Source organism: Gracilinanus agilis, chromosome 5, assembly GCF_016433145.1.
Source record: "Gracilinanus agilis isolate LMUSP501 chromosome 5, AgileGrace, whole genome shotgun sequence".
NCBI lineage: Eukaryota > Metazoa > Chordata > Mammalia > Didelphimorphia > Didelphidae > Gracilinanus > Gracilinanus agilis.
In genome coordinates, this window is record NC_058134.1 from 6,103,334 (window position 1) to 6,117,475 (window position 14,142).

Sequence of the window (14,142 nt, forward strand, 5' to 3'; positions counted from 1 at the left end):
AACGTCATTAAGAAGGGCATGACTTCCAAGATCAAGTGAATGAGAGTCCCATTGGGCTGCCCACAGCTGACCTCATCTGGAGTAATTTGTTCAGTTCTGGTTACCACAGTCTAAGGACGATGTTAAGCTGCCGAATATCCAGAGAAGGGTAATAAGGACCACAGCATCGTTGGGCACACGGTATATACAATGATCAGCTGAAGGAATTGGAAGGGTTTATTTTGGAGAAGAGAAGATTCAGACAAGACAGCAAAGCTATCTTCAAGGACTTAGAGCAGCGATTCCCAAAGTGGGCGCCATCGCCCTCTGGTGGGTGCTGCAGTGATTCAGGAAGTGGTGATGGCCACAGGTGCATTTGGGGGTGGTGAATAACTGTAAGGTGATGGTGATAGTATATGACAGGGGGCGCTAAGTAATATTTTTTCTGGAAAGGGGGCAGTAGGCCAAAAAACTTTGGGAACCACTGACTTAGATCTTATGGGCTCTCTGTGGGAGGTGAATGGTTAAGTCGGAGGAAGGAAGAATTAACCTCCTTCTACTTGACCCCAAGGAGGACTGAAGGGACTTCTCAAAGAGGGAGGCTTAGGCTTGTTGCTGGGCAACCCTTTATAACAATTCAAGCAGCTTGAAGTAGAATAAACCACCCCAAAACATTATATGTTCTTCTTCCTCAGAGGTCTTCAAGCAGATACAGTCTGAGCACAGAGTATATAGCCAGCTCTTCCTTTGCGCAGAGATGGGAAAAACAAAGGTACGAGATACCAAGAGGGGACGTATCCATTTTTTAAAGTCATTACTTTTTCTTAAAGCTTTTTAAAGTTGGACATTTTCCAGTTGAGAACTCAGAGCCTTCAAGATCCATCCATATGGCTCCTACCTGTTTTATCATTATTATTTTCCCGTGCAGGTGTTCTGATTTTATTTCACTTGGTGACAATTCTCTTTTAGGAAGGTATAAGTCAGGGGCCAGATGGGGTTGGTTTCACCCCAGGCCCTAAAAGACCTTCACCTCGGAGAGCTGGTAGTTTCTGTTCACATCAGTTGCTCTAGCTGCCCAGTGCTGTTTGCCAGCCCTTTCCATGGCATTAGAGTTGTCATTGTTTGTGGATCTCTCCATGTTTCCCCAGACTAAGGCTCTGACTGCTCTGGAACTCACATCCAATTCAGTGGCTTTGCCTTTTCTCATCACATTGAAACCCCCTGTTTATAGGAATACAAAGAGCTGCTTGAAACCCAGTGCCAGGAATGCCAGTGCCAGGCTGTGTGCTGGTGCCCACCATGCATCGATTCCACAAGAAAGCTGAAAACGAGGACCTTTCCATCTCTGAATGGCACCATCCCTCCAGTCCTGGTCCATCCATGCAGTTTTTCTTAAAATGAAAACTAATAGATTCATTCTTTCCTGCTACAAGGCTCGAATACATTGCAGCCAAGATACTGTTTTAGAAAATCGGGATGTGTGTGGCGCATGCTTGTGGAAGCTGGCTGGGCGACTGAATTATCATGTGGGTAATTGATGCGAGTTTCAGCTTATCCAAAGGCTTAATCTGTGCCATGCATATAGGGGAGGAGGGTGGGAGCACCTGAATTATCTTTACTTGTTTTCTTCTTCTCAGATACTAGAGGCCAGGGAATATTTCATGATTAAATCTGTTTTAGCCCTTTCCTTTTAAGCCATTTAACATATGTTCAGGGACACCTCCTCGAAGGAAAGCCTTTCAGGGGACATTTTGATCTTTTAACTGCAACGCTTTTTTATTCTCAGCAAACTCTGAGATCTTGGATCCTCTGGATCTCTCCCTTAATTATGTCATTGTAAAGCAGGGTCTGGAGAAAAAGCCTACCTGCTCCTTTCTCCTAACTTCCTCAGTGGGGCCCTTTGATAGGAGGGCGAATTTGCTCCTGGAATGCACACAGATGTGGAGGCAGACACACAGGTTACGAATTACTGATATTCTCTTGATCGTCTGCTTCAATAAGAATAAAGTCCATGATTTTGCAGATGATGATGATGACGCAGCACAGATTGGGTTAAGCCACTGAACATTTCACAACCTCCTAAAAGAGATTGTCTAACGGGTCCCAGAGGAAAACAAAGTAGACTGAAAAAGTCAGTCGTCTAGACTACCATAAATAGTTGGATGGACTACCCAGAGAGTCAAGCCATCAGTACATGGTTTTCGGAAAGACATAACAAATGGATAGGAATCCGGGCTCATGTATTCCGCTGGCCCTCAGGGTGTCTGGTGTACATTGGTTGGTACTCTTATTGGAGAGCACTGGAAGAGGGCTAGGAAGGATGGAGATGACCATGATAAGGGCCCACGCTGATGTGACTACTGTAGTCTACCTCTATTCCCTTATTACACTACAGATCTTGAAAAAGATGGACTGATGATCAGTTCAGATGCCCTTTGAGTCCGAGATGCCTCCAGCTTCCCATGGATCATTTCGAACCACTGGACATCTTGAAGAGTTTTCAGCTGGGGGCACTCTCCGCAGCCTCACCACATGAAGGACCAGGCGAAAGGCCACCAGAGCCAGACACCAACGCCAATGACAAGCACGACTAAGATCACGGCGGTCTGTAGTTTAAATATTCAGTTTACAACTTTCTTTTGTTTATCATTTTAGTTGCAATCAACACAGCTCCGACCCCAAGCATCAACGCTCTTCAATATCTAATTTCACAGTTTTCTTAACACATATCTCATGTTATTTGTTATAGTCAGTGGCATCCCACCACCTCTGTCTATCCCCGCTACCTTTTAAATGGCTTAGCTGGCAAATCATCCATCATCAATTGTGAAACATATTTTAACTTCAAGTAAGACCAGTTGAGAAAGAAAACAAGTCTTGTCTGGCCTAATTGGATACATTACTCACATCAATAAGTGATAAATGCTTGTTCTGGAAAAGATGGAGGTCTTTGTTGTTGCCGTGTGTGCATGTGTCTATTTTGTCCCCAGATCTCTCTGTAGTGTATGATTCGGGCAGAACTAAAAGTTTGAGTCACCTCCTTCCCCCCAAAATATTGAGTTAAAAAAACCCGGAAGCTTCCACAGAAGCAAAAAAGTTGCCAGCACTCGATTTCTGGGTCCCCATAAGCTTCTCACACCCCCTAAATGAAGGTGACTATTTAGTTCTCGGCTAGGGAAGGCACTAGTACGACTCATCCTGTACTCACGCAAGCCAGGAGAGAGCGGCGATCTAGGAGCCTGTGCACATTGCTCTGGTGGGTTTAAGAAGAAGACTTGAGAGTTAGTAATTTAATAATAAAAAATAAGATTTAAGAATGAAGAAGAGAGTTCTTTACACTTGACAAAATGCTTCTGTCTCACTCGAACCTCACATCAAGCTAGTCAGGGAGGGACACCAAGGACAATCATTCCCATTTAATAGAGGAGGCCACCGAGACTCTGAAAAGTTAGGAGACTTGGTCAAAGCCATGTAGTTACTATATCAGGGAGCATTTGACCCCAAATCTTCTCGACTCCAATTCCAGCGCTCTAGCCACTATGCCGCACTGCCTCTGTCTTCGTTATGGAATGGATTTGCTGCATGTTTCTAAGAACCTTCCCTCTAAAGGTGATGCTGTTTCCCACCCCCCAAGTTTCTTTCTTGACCAGCTGAGTCCTCATTCAGGCTGCCTGTTACTGATGCTCGCTGCATTCTTCCCCATCACATCCTGATGGCTCACGTGAAATAGGGCCATTGAGGGGGCCTTTAAAGTTCAAAAGTCGTTGCGTGACCTCCATGTCATCCCAGCTTACGAGAAGGAAGTCGTGCCTGCCTCTCGCGCCCAGTCGGTGGCTCGGCTGACAGCAAGCCAGGTGATGCTCGGAGCATTTTTCCAGGCCATTTGTCAGGCCCCCACGGGGTGGGAGATGGCCCGAACAAATAAGTTAACTTGAGCAAACACCATTTGCCAGTAATGACAGGACAAAACAAACTCCAGGAGAGGTTATGAGCAGGCTCGTCTCTCTCGCGTGCACATTTGCAAACCGATCACTGTTGTTTGCAGATGAATTAACGATGGCTTGAAAAATCATTAGAGCCATCTGCTTGGATGGGAAGAGAGAACTGCTGTGATCGTTTGATGGTACGAGCAGAGGCTGGGGACCGTTGTACCATGTTTTTAGCATCATTTACCCCAAGTTTGACATGCCGTCTACACGACGCGTGGCCTTATCAGTTCTCCTTGAGCCTCCTTGGAAATCCATTTGCAGAGAAAGCTCTTCGCAGAGGTCCCTCTCCAGGCTGTCGCTTCCAGGGCTCGAGCATATGTCAGAGCCTGCATTTTCCAACCATTCCGACCTGTGGTTACAACAACCAAAATGTTCCTGATTTCCCAGGAAGCCTTAATCCCTTCTACAAGCTTTGAGGTAACAGGCATAAGACGGTTGTCAAGGTTGAACCAGCGAATTAGTCCTGCAGATGATTTCCGAAGAGATCGTTTTCCAAAAGAAAGGCGGAGAGCATTCGAGGTGTAATAAGGCTCTGGGTGGCTTCTGGCTCTCCAGAAACAATTTACAGGGGACGCTGGAACTGCGACGTGCGTTTGAGAAACGACTTCTGAAGGAGGCAATTTGTCCCAGAGTTCAATCCAGCAAACATGTCTTAGGGGACTTCTCTCTTCCAGGGCTTGTGAGAGGGGCCAAAGTGGGGGGTTTTTCCCATTTCAACAGGCATTGCTTCTGTTTAGTAGGTGATGGTGCGCTCAATGCTGAGCCAGAGAAACCCAAATTCAAGCCTGCCTCAGATGCTTACTAGGCGTGTGGTCCTAAGAAAGTCACTTATTAACCTATGCCTGCCTCGGTTTCCCTATCTGTAAAATAAGGTTGATGATCATAACTACTTCCTAGGGGCAGCATGAGGCTCACATCAGACAACAGTCCTTTGAAAGTCTTAATGCATGATGTAAACGGCAGATATCGTCATCATTGTTATTTTTATATTAGAAACAAAATCTCGTGGCAAACTCGGATGCTTGCTGCACCCTCTGAATGTGTTTCTCCTTTACCACCACCACTGAAAGGGAAGTTGCCATGTGAATTGCTGAAGGAGCTCTAAGAGAGGGAAAGAGCTTATCAGCAAAGGCAGAATTCAGTCAGCTATCTGGGACAAAGAAACAAAAGAGAAGAGGAGACAGGAGAGGACGGCTCCAGAAGAGCCTTGGCAGAGCTTGGAGTCCTCCAAGGCGAGATATCTCATGCAACATCAAATGTCTTCATCGATTTTGCTGATTTTTTCTTCTTCCTCATTTAACATGCATGTCATATGTACAATATTACCTATTTAAATAACACATATAGGTTATAAAGGAAGGTTCCCTTGGAGGTTAAATTGAGAAGGAGAACAAAGAAATCTAGCAGATGAGAGTATCAAGACAAACTGATTAATATCTACATAAAAGGGGAATCTGGGGCACAGGATCCCACTCAGGGACCCACTGTCATGTTTTGTGGAGAGACACAAATGGATTCCTTATGATCTTAAAGATTGAAATACAGATGTTGTGCCTTGTGTCCAATTAGGCCACACAAAATTTGTTCTAAAGAAATTCCAGAGTTAAAACAACAACGACAAGAGATCTGAGCCCATCCATCAGGAAACGGTGGAACAAATTGTGATACATGAATGCCAGGGGATTCTACCAAGCTGTACGAAAGGATAAATCAGAAGTTTAAAGAAATGTGGAAGACTTGGCTGAAATGCTAGCAAGGGAGAAAGCAGGATGGAATGGAAACCTATTTACAATGATTACCACAATGCAAATTTAAAGAATTCAGGGGTTCTGGCGTGTCCCTTGAAGTAGATTAGGGGGATGACCCCAAGGAAAAGTCATAGCCCAAATGGTGAGCATGCGCTCTACTGTGGATAGCTTCCAGTTATCCATTTTGCTTTGTAGGAATCTAACCCACCACTCCCAATTTCTCCCAGGACTTCAAAGCAAGGAAGGTGATTCTCATTTGTACTGAAGAACCTTCCACCACCCCCAGAAGAGACAACCCAAAACTGCTGAGTCTCGCCGAGTCCAGGTCACTTAGCCAAGGTCATACAACCAGTCTGGAACAGAGAAGGGATCCAGCTGTTCTTTCTGCTGTACATCATAAAGTACACTTTTCCATAGGTGAATGAAATTCTTACCTAATCTTGGATGATTCCATGCCATAAATGTGTATCCAATGGTTACTGTTTGTGAGGCATTTCATGGAATAATTATATAAACATTTAATAAGTCAGATACCTTCAGAACACTCTGTTGGTCTTTGGAAATATAAAGGTGAATAAGGAATTGCTTGATTCAATAGGAGGACACAAGATAGAAGAGAGGAAGCAAAGGAAAACCTCAGGAAGAGACCTTTAAGAAGTTGGGCTAGGAGAGAGGATTCCTGATCCCTGCCCCATCAGGGTGGGCTTCAAGTAGGAGTTTTGTCAAAGGTTGGCCTCAAAGGAAGGAAAGACTAAAATAGGCAGAGATGTATTTGTATAGAAAGGTCAAAAGAAGATTTAGTCAGGAACTAGTCAGGATTCTGATTGGGCAGGAACAAAGAGCGGGATGAAGAGAGGAGTGGAGGCTAAAGAGGAAACCTTGAATGACCACCAAGTCTCATACCAGCCAGCTCTGCTAAGGATCTTGTTCGTCTTCACTGGCAGCAACAATCAATGTCTCTCTCTCTCTCTTTTGTTCCTCCATCCTTCCTGTTTCTCCTTTGTAGCATCAGGCTTAGATCTTGGAGAGTGGCTGGGCTCTTGTCAAATCTCTCAATGCTTCTTCCTTGGAGGGCTCTCAGCTAGGAGTGGCATCTCCTGCTCTGCCAAGTGGGCTTCTAGCATTGCCCAGCTACCATTCCAAATGCTCAAGGGCTGGGCCACTTTCCTCATACACTCAGTCTGTTAAGGAGGCTCGAGACCACCTTCAGACTTCAACAAAAATTGGAAAATCAAAGTAAACACTCTGCTTGGAAAATTAGCCCACAGGGATCAGGCTGGGCTGCAAACTCAGCTGTAGTGTCCATCTGGGAAGCTCAATTCATTTTAAAATCATTTCGGTCATTCCCACTATATGTCCCAGGCCCTGGAGACACAAGGACAAAAGCCCATGAGCCCTGCTCCCAGGTATCTTCTGGTCTAGTGAAAAGAAGCAGTCTGTGCCCAGAGAAGGACATGTAGAATACATTTGCAGTCAAACAAGCCTATGTTGTGAGGAAGATTACTGGATTATTATTTAGGAGACCTAGCAGGCAGGGCTGGAGAATTCTAAATGGAATGGGGAAGCAGGAAGTGTGGCCTCTCTCTCTGAGATGGACTCCATGGTGGTTGGGATAAGTTGTACTGATCCTGGGAGACCTCAGAGGAGGTGGAGTTTGCACCCAGATTTCTTGATATCCAGAAGGAAGACTGTCATCTACTTGTGGGATTTTTGGTAGAGACTATTAATCCCAACCTAAGTTGCAGGTTAACTTGGGCCAGGTTAGCTCCCAGAATCTACCCACCTGAAAGAGTACAGCAGGTGGTCCTGAAAGAGCTGCAACATCGCTGAAGTGTGTCAGGACTCTGCTATGAGGATCCCACTTCAGTCCTGCTATTCTTTGAGCCCTGTCTTGCTTTAGATCTCAGTTCAGTGTAGATAAGTCCCTCCCCTGACCCTGTGCTTTGCCCATAGTCTGGAAGTATAGAAACCCCTATTCCCATCCTTTAGACCATAGTTTTAGGACACCTGACCTGGAGTAAGAAAGATGTGTGTTCAAATCCCACCTCAGACATATGTAGCATTGGCTTGGTAGCTCAGGGAGCTTTGGTCTCCAAGTCTCAGTGTTCTCAACAGTAAAAATCAGGGCTTTGGACACAATGGATTCTAAGGTTTAGATTTAAATATATGACCTCAAGTGCATGCATGATGCCCTTGCAGTCAGCGAATCACAAATTTTTACAGAGGCAGCAAGCTGGTGCAAGAAATCACGTACTAGAATTGGAGTCAAGGAGACCCAAGTTCAAATCCAGATTTAGATACTTTCTAACTATATGACGTCGGGCAAGTTACTTCAGCTCTCTTTGTTCTTCCTAAAATGAAGATAGTGATAGCACCTACCTCCCAGGATTGTTGGGAGGGTCAAGATCTGAGAAGTGCTTTGAAATTTTGTTTTCATCATTATCATTATTAGAGCTGGAAGAGACCTCAGGGACACCTCTTCAACACTGTACTGGAATCCAAATCATTTCTAGATCACTATTGCCTAAGAGTCATCTAGCATTTTCAGGAAGCCCTCCTAGGGGACGAAACCTCCCACCTGCCCATTCCACTTGGGGCAAGTCTCACTGTGGGGATGTTTCTGTGACTTCCTGGCATCCAGGCCAAATTCACCTTTTTGGAAATTTCCTTGAATTGATCTTAGTTCTGTGGCAGAATGAGAGAATGACCAAGAAGAAGAGGAAGCATGAGGAAGCAACAGAAAGAAATCCAAATTTGGTACCGTTCCTCCCTTCTGGCCCATGGAGCCTGGTACCCATTCTCGAACCCTGCCTTTTCCCCAGAGCCCTCCTTGATGAAGTGATATCCTAGGGAAGGAGATGCTATGTTGGATGTTCTAAAATGAGGGCTGAGTGAGGGAAGAGGGTGGCAACATGAAGGCATCACTCAGAGCAATTCACAGCAGCCCTTGGGAACACATGTACAACTTGGCTGATTCCATCCTGAGCACTCACAACTTGTAATTAGCACCTAATCTAATTAAGCTGATATCCTAGAACTGCAGAATGCCAGAAACTTGCAGCAAGACACAACTTCAGGGGCAATCTTGTGCCAACTAGCCCTGAAAAGAAGATCTCTATAATATCCCCAGCAACCAGTTAGGAAGAAGATTTGTAGTCCAGGGAGGGGAGGAGGAGAGAAGGGGGCTCACTTCCTCCAGGGACAGTCCATTGTACTTTGGGCCAGCTCTTATAAACTACAATGCCCAATCCTATGCCCACCAACCTGACACCCCTGTCACTCAACAATAGCTGTTGATTACAGTTGGTTCTTTCCTCTGGGGTGAAGTAGAACAGGTCTGATCTTACTTCCAGGTTCTAGCATTCCAAGGACTTAAGACAGCTGTCACTCCCCCTACTCCTGAGTCTTCCCTCCTCCAGGAGAAAGAACCCCAGCCCCCCAACCAATCCATGAAAGACATGGCCTTAAATCCTTCCACCATGCTGGCTTGCTTCTCAGGATGTTCTCCCCTTTATCAGTTCCTTTAGGAACAACAAAAACCTAAAATGGATCAGAGTACTCCAGACACGATCTAGAGCAGGGAGGAAAGCAGAGGGACTCTCACCTCCTCATTCCTGGTTACTAGTTCTGCCTAAATGGACCCCAGGAGTGCCCCACATTGGCTCACACAGAGATTGTAACCCATGAACTTTTTCGGGTCTTTCTTGAGAGACAGAACCCCATTCGCCAGCTTTCTCAGTGTTACAACCTTTCCGCTATAAAGTGTAGCCCTCTTTCAATGATTACTTTACTGGAAGTCTGCGCATCAAAACTGGATGGCCCCTTGAGAAAGAAGGGATTCTTTGGCAGGTAGAGCTTGAAATAGATTGTCACCGAGATCCTTTCCCCTCCAACGCTGACAGTCATTCTGTGCTATCACCATGAATCAATCGAGTGTGAATTCCTAGGCATGAATCACAGTAATTGAGTCATACCACAAATGGTGTGTGTGTGGCCAAATGCTGTTGTGATATCCCAGGGTTATCCATTTAATCAGGAACCCTTGCCCTGAACTCTGCCCCTCACTTTCCCCAATTTCAAAGCAGGTTATGGAATTCTCCTTGTGGCTCAGTCCTTCTCTCATCCCCAATATTTGTCCTCATTCTAGATCCAGGTGTCAAACTCAAAAGGGGGGGGCACTAAAAGGTATACATATGGGTCTCTGTGAGCCACATGCTGGCAGTTTTAAAATGTGATGTTTTCTATATCCGCACATAGTTTTATTTGTTTTCTCAACTATTTCCCATTTGTATATTATTCTGTGGGGTCCTATGAGTCAACAGTTACCTGCATTCTAAGGGTCTTCAAATCACATTGATGCTGACTCCCTTAGCTTACTTCACAGTTCTTCATCCTATTCTTTTCCCATGATCTTTTTTCCTCTATTCTCTCTGAACTACACACAAAGAAAGGTGTATCCTTGATCTTCTCATCACTCATAGATATTGTATTTCCATTTATTTCCATAATCTTTTGGCCTTCAATATTTCCCCTCTCTCTCATGAACTGGTCTTCCACTTCATGATGACTTCCATTCTCTCTTTCCCAGAGGTCCTTTCTGGGCCATTACCTCTATACTATCTATGCTTTCATTTCTTCTATATCATGACCTGGTAGTGAACTAATTCAACTCTACCCTATATTGTCACATCATTTGCTCTTTTGTCCTATTACTGTGATATCATGTCCTGCCAAACTCCCACCTTTTTACTTCCACCATCTTTGCTCCCCTAGTCATGAACTGCTGAGCAGAGCTGGAGGAAATCTTGAAGACATGCACCTCGAAATTAGATTATCTCATCTATCAGTAGATTATCTCATTTGCCCCCACAGAAGCAAGACAATCATCTAGTCCTCCCTAACTGATTTGTCCTCTCCTAGAAGTTACTGTATGCCCCTCTTTAAGCCCCCCTCAATCTCTCCATAGGACCCCACTTGCTTCCACCCTCTCTGTTGAAGGCATGGCCTCATACTTCATTGAAAAACCTAAAATCCATTGTTGAGAAATACTTAGAATCTCCCCACCTCATCTCACATCATTCATCTTCCTCTGCCATATTGTGAAACAATTTATCCATGTATTTGCTTTGCCCTACAATGGATAGGAAGTTTCTTGAAGGCTGGTACTGTGTTTTCTCTTTGTTCCTCAGCTCCCAGGGCCTAGTACCATTCCTGGCATGCAGCATGCATTTGAATGTTTTGAATCCAAAAAGTGGAGCAAGTTCTTTCTTTCTGTATTCAAGAGAACTCTGTAGAAAAATGCCAGCAGCTGTAACAGCAAGAGTGTGGGGCCATTCCTGAAGACCATTTCAAGATCTTTTCTAATATGCATGTTAACCACTTGCACATAGCATTGGCTTCTCTCTTTGAAAACATACTCATTGTCAGGAGAATAAGTTCTGATCCCTTCAGGTCCCAGAAGCCTGCCACTGAAGGAGTCTGGAGGACCTGGGATAAGAAAGTCTGCCACAGCCTCAGCGAAACTTCATCAATTCAGATCCACAAAAAAAAGAATCCACACTTCCAAGGCTTACACTGCCCCAATGCCGAAAAACAAAGACGGCCTTCCAGTTAGGAAGGCTTGAATCTTGGTTCCACACATCGACCCCACAGTCTGACTTAGAACAAGTCCTCCTCTCTTGGATTCAGTATCCCTCAGTGTAAAATGGAGTCATTGAACTAGATGGTTTCCAAGGTCCCTACAGCTTTACATATTACAAGAATAAAAACTGAAGTACTTAATGTGAGAAGATGTAGCCCCAGTAGAGAAAGTGGCCCCAATAAAATTATAGCTAAAGCCAGGCATGTATGATCTCACCCAAAGTACCTGATACATTCTTGGCTGCTCCAGGCTGTCCTTGTTTTACCCACTGAAGCGAACATTTCCCTGAGAATCTGGACTAGATGGTTGCATATTTACATGTGATTTATTTTCCTAGCAAAAACTCTGTTTAGAACCACTGAGGTAATCTAAATCCATTGTCCCTATCTTGTAAATCATTACTAACCATTGTCTCTGCAAGAAGCTTACCTAATCTCTTAGCCTACGTCATTTCCCCCATAAAATATGTGCCCCAAATCATTAAACTTTGTCACCGATTGGCAAGAGGCTGCGTGTCTTTCTGTCAGTTGAACCTTTCCGTAATCCCAGAATCATTTCTCTCATCCTGGTTTGTTGACCCAGGAGTAATTTATCAAGCAGATCTTGACAAGAAGATTCCTAAAGGAACTCCCTGCCTATAAGTCATGGGATTCATTCACTTTCTGTTGGGAATGGAGAACCCCACATTGTAAAACTTTTCCCTTCCATACTTGGCAAAGTGCCTCCTTTGCTCCTAACTCGAATGAATAGGTGGGCTTTATCCTTTCTGAAAACAAGCCCTCTATAAGCATCCTTTATCCCACCCCTTCCTTCTCCAGGAGCCTCGACTTCATCTCTACTCTCTTATCTAATGACTCCATTTCTACTGCCTACAATTGTAGCAAGGTCTTTCCCATCCTAAAAACCCCAAAACTGAAGCCCTGATTTATTTCTACCATCTGTGCTACTTTTTAACCCATATCTCTCAAATCTTTTTAAGATAAACTCCTTGAAAAAGTCATCTGCACTCAACACTTTCCCTTCCACTCCCCTCACTTGATTCTGAACCCTCTGAAATCTGACTTCTGAACCCATTATTACCCTGAACTTTTTCTCACCAATGTTTCAGGGATCTCTTAGTTGCCAGATCTCTCATTTCCTCAATCCTCATTCTTCTCAACTTGTCTGAAGCCTTTGACCCTGCTGATCTCCCTCTTGTTCTCTTCTCTCTAGGTTTTTGGAGGGGCTGCTCTCTCCTAGTTGTCCTCCCACCTATCTGACTTCTTTTTCTTTGTCTCTTTTTCTGGATCTTCATTAAGGTCATGCCTGCTAACTATGGATGTCCCTCAATACTGTTTTGGAGCCTCTTCTCTTCTCTCTCTGTTATTTGGCTCAGTGATTTCATCAGCTCCCAAGACTTCAGTTATCATCTATGTATAAATACATAATTCCCAGATGAACATATTCACCCTAACCTCTCTCCTGCTCATCAGTTTAATCTCTAACAGATTTCTGGAAATATTAAACTGTATGTTCCATTGGCATCTCACACTCAACATGTTCAAAGTATAGTTCATTATTTTTACCCCTAAACTCTCATCTCCTCCAACATTTCCTTTTGCTCTTGATGGAGTTATCATCTTCGCAATCACCCACCTCAGTGTCATCCTCCACTTCTTACCCCAATACACTGATATAGCTTGTCATTTCTACCTTGGTCCCATTTTCTATTCATCTCCTCCTCCTCCTCATTCACATAGCCGCCATCTTAAAACCTTGACTTCCTTCAAGATTCAACTCAACTCTAACCTTCAGCACGAGCTTATTCCTCATCTCCTTCCCCTAGAGCCTTCATGGTTCAATTTGTCTTCCCTCTCTTCTCCATGAATTTAATATTTATCCAGTTATTCACATATCATCTCCTTATTAGAACATATTCCCCTTGAGAGCAGGACTTTTTTCCTGTCTTTCCTTGGATTGCCTTAGGTCTTAGCATAGTGCCTGGCACACAGTAAGTACTATAAAAATTAGCTATTATTATCATCATCCATTCTCACCCATTACAAATGGCCTGATGCACATTATTCCTGGAATCATCCTTGCATAAACACCCTTGGGGGCTCTTCTTTGGTCTTGTCTTTAAACTTGTGTAAGCATTAGCTAACATTTAGTCCTCATCCCTTCCCTCTCTATGGGAAGTTAACAGTCTGGGGGCATCATCTAATTCATACCAAAAGAATCTGGTCTATCTCCTTGAATTTTTTTTTCACTCCTCTTTCCCAGACTAGTCGAAAATAATGGCCTCTTCTTGGCCTTACATATTTAATCTGAGTGAACCATGCTGGTATTTTAACAACAGATTCGATTGGAGCTGTTTAAAAAGATTTCATCTAATTTAAAGTGGAAATGAATCATTTGGCTTTGAGGGAGTTGTGGAATGAAGAATCTTCTCCCCCTCACCAATCTTCTTCTGTTCCCTTTGGCAGCCTGTGGTAGCAGCAAACATTCAGTTTCACATTGCTTCCTACCCATAAAAAATTTAAATCTTTAAAGAAACAATTCACTGGGACCTATTACATGCCTAGCACATAGTAGGTCCTTAATCCAGTCTTGCTCAATGAATGATTGAGTGAATGATAAGACAATGAATAGACTTCATACAATTTGTTACAATTTTGTGATTAAATCCTTTGAACCCATCTTCAGCACAGTTTATCCAGCAAAAGAATAAATTGCTGACTTGAAAGTGTTGTTTCAAGACCATTTCATTTTTTTTTTTAAATCAGGTGTTTAAATGGGCTTTGTG